Consider the following 7,079-nt stretch of genomic DNA (forward strand, 5'->3'; position numbering starts at 1 on the left):
TCTTTGTTGTGTTTTTTTGATGATGTTTTTGATGTTAGGTGTCCATTTTAGGTCTTGAGATATGATAGAACATAGAAATTTTAAGGTCTCTACTGGTGATACTGTGTTGTCTAGTATTGTAAGAAGTGGTAGTATGGTAGGGTTTCTCCTAAAGTCTACCACCATTTCTACGGTTTTGAATATGTTCAGTTCCAGATTGTTCCGGTCGCACCACGAAGCTAGTTGTTCAACCTCCCATCTGTATGTGGTTTCATCATTGTCTCGCAGATGATATAACCAATCATGGTTATATCATCTGCAAACTTCAGTAGTTTAACTAATGGATCATTTGAGATGCAGTCATTGGTATATAGAGAGATGAGAAGGCGAGAGAACACACAGCCCTGGGGGGATCCTGTGCTAATTGTACAGGTATCTGATGTGATTTTGCCTAGCTTCACCTGCTGTTTCCTGTCTGTTAGGAAGCTTGTGATCCACTTATAAGTGTGTTCAAGTACTGCTAGCTGATTTAGTTTAGTTAGAAGAATGTCCGGTATGATGGTATGAACTACCATGTTGAACTAAAGTCTAGACCTTGTGTAGGTCTTTGGAGATTCAAGATGTTGTAGGATGTAGTGCAGAACCATATTAGCAGCAGCATCTGTCAATTTATTTGCTCGGTATGCAAATTGCAGGGGGTCTAACAGCAGATCCGTGATGGTTTTCAAGTGGAACATCACTAGCCTTTGTTGGAAGGAAAAGGTTCCTGGTCCGTTCCCAGCCGGGAGTCACCACCGATGCTGAAAGAAAGTTTTGTGAAGACAGCTGCCTGGAAGTTATGAATTTTATTGAGGAAAGAAAAATGGGGAGGACAAGACACAGCTCAGACGTTCCTGGGTCTGCAGCACCCCGTACACATTTTGGTTCTCCCTCTTATACAGTTTTTTCCCCTTTCAGACTTTTGTGTAAAATTCGGATTTACAAAGGTTCTTTTATTCTGGATGATTGCGCTGATCTTGATTCTCTTGTTTTCGGATTCTGCCGGTCTTGTCCTTGGGCTAATCCTATCATAAAGGGAGGAGGAAGGTGTTTCCTGTGCGGGTGCTCATAAGGAGGTGTTAGTTCTATGCAAATAGTTATGAAGTTTGCATTGTCTTAGATTAGATTCTGTGTTTTTGTTATTCTGACCGATCATTGCTAGATTCCAGGTTTTTCCCGAGCTTTGTTACTTTTTAAATCCTTTTATACTATGTTTCCTTTGTGACCAAGTGTAATCTTTTTTTTCCTGGCTACGTGTGTGGCTTTCTCTGGCTATGGCTCTTACCTGTGTGTGCTTATAAATTTTGTACATGCTTTCGGATTATATTTTCTGGTACCTTACTACAATCCTTCATTCTGAACTGGGGCAAAATAATTGATGTTAATTATTTTCTCCCTTCAGTGCTGTTAGGCACCTCGTCTGAGTATACCTGAAAATCCTGGTCTATCTGGATCATCATAAGGGCTGCTTGGTGATGTCTGGTTGTTTTATGTGAGGCTCGAGTGGGTTGGCAGGTCCTTAAGCAGGCCAGACAGGGGGGAATGCAATGGCAGACACAACACATGAGAGCTCCTATGACACAGGCTGCGATGATTCTTGCCAGGAGTATTCTTAGCCAATGAAAGTCCGGCAGCCAGGAATAAATCCATGACCAGTGTATAACGGGTTGGTCATGGCCAGTATTCTGAGCCAATTCTTTTAGATGGTGGATGTCCTTCTCTACAATTTCAGAGCTAAATTAAAGCAGCACAGCCCTCTGAATTTTGTGCACCCGTAGTTATGTTTTAACAACAGGAAGTCTATTGCTGCGCGATTCTCCAAGGTGGCTTCTCTAACTTGTCACAGTTCTCTGTTTAAGGCATCCAGAGCATGGGAAGTCGAATTCAAGCCTTTTGCTAGGTACAAGCCAGGCTATTCAAATTCCTGGAGTTTCGCACTGCTAGCCCTGGCACCCCCACTAGTGATACCGCCAATGAAACATATTCAGCTTTTGTCAGTAGGGATACTTTAGATTCGCAGTCTGAGTCTAGGGAGGTGAAAAGCCCTTCGGTGCTGCCTCTATAGGGAGGGCATCAGCATGGTTAATTTGCCCAGGATGCATGGCCCCCCTGTGGAGTTGGCAGGTATATATGAATAGGCCTGCAAACCACAAAGCATAAACCAGCCGTGAGGTAGCCTCATGTAGCTATAGGAGTGGGGAATGTGTTCTGTGTGGTTACATCTGAGGTCAGTGTTGTTTAGGCTGGTGTAATCTGCATCTTTTCGGGCTTGGCATCCTTCAATCCTAAAGCACCAAAGTGAAGTGGTGATGGCTGCTATGTGTAGGGTGTACATGTCTAGGCTTTTGGTCCTAGAGATGTTTCCTCAATCATACATGGTTGAATATGATGGTGTGATGGGAATGTGTCTAAGCCTACTGTCGTTGTGGATGGCTTGGGGTCTCACTGCCACTCCCATGAGACATGTTTTTAGAATATCTTTCACTGATCTCCCACCCTCTAGGCAGAAGTCCGTGGTGTTAAGCACTTCCCTCGCTAAGTATTCCCAGATGTTTCCTTTTTCCGGGATGAGGTTTGTTTCTAAAAATGCAGTTACTTGAGTTACAGTTAGCATTATACAACAGTATAAAACATTTACAAGATTTCCCCCTCCCATTCTGAACTTTAAGCTAATCCCCTTTTTTGGGGGTGGGGGAAATGGTAAAATTACAAGGAGTAGAATTCAACCAACGAATCTCTTAACTGGGTTTACTGTTCCTCCTCATTAAAGAATGCTTCCAAAGTGCACTGTTGAGTTTCCGGGTTCCTTTTCAGTTTAATCAGTGGGATGTCAGCACTGTGGTCTATGACTTCGGGCTTGACGTGAGTCCAATGAATCCAGGAGTCCTTTTCTGCAACCTTTCTGCAACCTGTTTGCATAGTCAGTAGGATTTGGTAGGGTCCTGTCCACCTGGGTTGTAGTGGTGTTGTTCTGGTAAAGTGTTTTATCCACACCCAGCTGCCCGGTTCGTATGGATGCACTTTTTCCTCCAGGGGTAGCGTCTGGGTCAGGGCACTCTGTGTCCACATAAACTGTAGTCTTTCATGCAGGGCTGTAAGATAAGTAGATAACACCATATCCCCACTTTCTAAGCTTAGGGATTGTGGGTCTAGGCCTTTTAAAGTGTCAGGTGGCTGTCCCAAAAGTATCTCAAATGGGGAGATTCCGATATCTCGACGTGGCCTAGTCCTGATGTAAAACAGTGCAATGGGCAATACCTTTGGCCATGAGAGATGTGTTTCCTGGCAGAGTTTTCCTAGTAGGTCTTGACCTCCCTATTAGAGTGTTCTGTTCCTCCTGAGGATGAAGGCGAATAAGGGCAGTGAAGGTTCTGGATAATACCTTGGAATATGTGATTCAGGACTTGAACTACAAAGTGTTTGCCCCTATCCATGTCTAGGACTGTAGGTATCCCAAATCTTGGTATAATATCTTTGATGAGGTGCCTGGCCGTCTCTAAGGCTATAGCATGGCGCCAGGGGAAGGCCTCTACCCAGTGTGTCTGCTGGTCCTGGCATACCAGGGCATATTGGTATCCATCTGCTTTAGAAAATTGTATGTAATCCATTTGTACCCTTTCGAATGGTCTCTGTGTCCAAGGCCTACCGTCTTCATGAATGCTTTTCCTAGACGTACTGTTATTGGCCTGGCATATCTGGCAGGTGCTAGTCACCCTGGTAGATTCACTATATATCCCTGGCACATGCCATACCCTTCTGGTGGCGTCTACTATTGCTTGTGTCCCACAGTGGCCTTTCGAGTGTAGCCTCTGGCAGATTAGCCGTATGAGGCATCGTCGGGCTATTGGCTTTCCATCCGGGGCCCTCCAGAACCCTTCCCTGAAAACTGTGCCCAATTTCTCTTCCCACATTTCAGTTTTCCCGCTTTCCAGGAAGTTGGCATAAGGGATGGTCAGGTTCGCTCTTATTGCTGCAGCTGCTACATTACAAGGGAGAGGTTTGGTTGCTACCCATTTAGCCGTTGCATCGGCATATCTGTTGCCTTTTGTGATTAAGGAGTCATCCGTTCAGTGAGCTTTACAGTGGATGACTGCTATAGACTTTGGCAATTGAATGGCTTTTAGTAGTTTGGAAACTAAGGTAGCGTGGGCTATTCATTGCCCAGCTGGTGTTAGAAACCCCCGCTGTTTCCATAAGGCTCCTGTAGCATGGCAGATTCCAAAAGCATACTTGGAGTCGGTATACATATACATATACATATACATATACATATACATATACATATACATATACATATACATATACATATACATATACATATACATATACATATACATATACATATACATATACATATACATATACATATACATATATGCATACATGCATACATACATACATACATACATACATACATACATACATACATACATACATACATACATATATATATATATATATATATATATATATATATATATATATATATTGGTAGACCGGTCCCTGTCAACTTTGCAAGCTTTCGTTAGTGCTATGAGTTCAGCTGCCTGGGCACTATGGGAGGAGGAAATAGGAGAACTTCATGTAGGGAAACAACGGCGGCTCCCACTACCCTTTTCCCATTATGCATATAAGAGGAGCCGTCCGTGTATAGATCCATGTCTGGATTTAGAAGTGGGGTATTGGTTAGGTCGGGTTGGGGGGATTCAGCATCGTGAACCAGGTAGAGACAATCATAGGTTCTCCCCCTGTTCTGTAGGAAGTAGGGTGGTTGGGTTCAGGGTTGTACATCTTTCAAATGTTATATGATCTGTTGTAAATAATTCAGCCTCATATCATGCTAGGCGCTGCTGTGTAAAGGCTTGCGTTTGTGATTTTAAAAGGATTGCAAAAACCTTGTGAGGGACCTTTAAAAGCAGCAGGTGTCCCAGGACTATGTCTTTTGACCTCTTTACAATTTCTACTGACGCCGCCACTGCTCTTAAACATGGCACAGCCCCCTGAGCTACTGGGTCTAGGGTTACTGAGTAATAAGCGACCAGTCACTGCGTGGGGCCAAACGTTTGTCTTAAAACTTCTGAAGCTATCCCTGACTTTTCATGAATAAATAGTGTAAAACGTTTTTTGTAATCTGGAAGTCCCAGCACCGGGGCTGAGGCTAATGTTTGTTTAATTGTTTGAAGAGTTTGGTCTAAAGAATTGGACCATTCAATGGGATCGGGCATGACTTTCTTCGTTAATTGTATTAAGTGTCTAGCTAATTCTCCAAAAGACGGGATTCATGAGCGGCAGAAGCCTAGCATGCCCAGTAGGGCTCTGACTTGCCATTTCGTTTGTGGAGGTTTCATGTTTAAAATGGTCTGTACTCTGCTGAGGGCTAGTTCCCTTGTTCCCGGTGCTATAATGTAACCTAAATAGGCCACCTCCTGTTTCAAATATTGTAGTTTGGTGGGTGACGCTTTATGTCCCTTATCTACTAAGACTTGGAGGAGGTGTATCGTGTCCAGTTTACAGTCTTGCTTCATTTCGGATGCCAATAACAAATCATCCACATATTGTACTAAGGTCGATTTGTGAGACAATGATATGGAAGAGAGATCTGCTTTTAAGATCTGGGAAAATAAAGTGGGTGACTCGGTGTAGCCCTGTGGCAGGTGAGTCCATGTGTACTGTTGGTCTTCCCAAGTGAAGGCAAAAAGGTATTGGGAAGCCCGGTCTACCGGGATACTGAAAAATGCAGAACACAGGTCTATGACAGTAAAATATTTTGCCAAAGCCAGGACCTCCATGACTATAGTTGCAGGATTAGGCACTATTGGAGCCTGGGATATCACGTGGTTATTGACTAGCCGCAAGTTGCGTACGAATCTGAAAATGGTGTTCCCCTCCCGATCCACCTTTTGTTTCTTTACCAGGAAGATAGGGGTGTTACATGGAGAAGTGTACTTGTGGAGGACCCCTTGCTCTAGATATGCTATTATTAGCCTCCGGACGGGTACGACGGCCTCGGCCTGAATTTTGTACTGTGGGGCTTATGGCGGGATCTCGCATTTTATCGTGATTTTCACTGGGGAGGCTCCCTTTAACAGTCCTACGTCCGTGGCGTCCCAACCCCATAGAAAAGAGGGTAGAATTTTTAGGTCCTCATGCAGGGAGGTGGCCTCAATAACTACCATATGGATGTTTTTTGTCGGGATGTCCAGCAGCAAACCATCCTTTCCACATTTAATAGCGCCCCCCATTTTACACTGGAGGTCTCTACCCAGTAGGGAGAGAGGTGATTGAGCACAGATTGTGAAAGAATGCTTTAGGGACAGCGGACCTAAAATTGACTGGTATCTCTTTGGTAAACTCTACTGGGATAGTTCTCCCTCCTACTCCCATTATCTCGTCGTGGACCCCTGGAGCGACTGAATTTTTTGTTGGGGGTGTTGTTATTAATGAGGATGTGGCTCCTGTGTCTATTAGGCACTCGTACTGTTTTCCCCCTACCCAAAGAGATATCATAGGCTCCACTTCAGGGCCGTTCCTTAAAGAAATGGCCAATCTGCAAAAGGTAGCTGAAAAGTCCGTGCTTTCATCCCCTAGTCATAAGGAAGACTGATCCCTATCCCTTCTTGTGTCCCATGTGTGTCTGTAATTCTCCCTCCGTTCACCCTGATTACCTGGGCGGGCCCTTGGCAGGGGGGCTCTAGGTTGGCCTCAGCGTGGGTGGTTTGCTGGGTTTTGTCTACAATCCTGCTTTATGTGTCCTTGGAGATGTATTGGAAAATAGTCTTTAGCCACGCCTCCATACAGGTAAAGCTGTACATCTAGGCCTGATAGCTGACTTTACAGCAACACCTCAGTGGCGATGATGGCTACAATTCTGTACTCCTGTCCAGTGGTCTTTCGGAAGCTGTACAAGAAATAAAAAGAGGTAGGGTCTTCTGCTGTCAGTGCCACATACTGTTAGGAGAAGATTGATAGATTTTGTTCCCTCATTTCTCCAACCCAATATGTTATCTCCTCTCACCCCACCCTCCCCTTCCCTCCCATCCCCTTCTTTCTGTTAGTAGAAG

This window comes from Thamnophis sirtalis, unplaced genomic scaffold (assembly GCF_051295495.1).
Source record: "Thamnophis sirtalis isolate CommonGarterSnake01/CBP01778 unplaced genomic scaffold, rThaSir2_p1.2 scaffold_3, whole genome shotgun sequence".
NCBI classification, from domain to species: domain Eukaryota; kingdom Metazoa; phylum Chordata; class Lepidosauria; order Squamata; family Natricidae; genus Thamnophis; species Thamnophis sirtalis.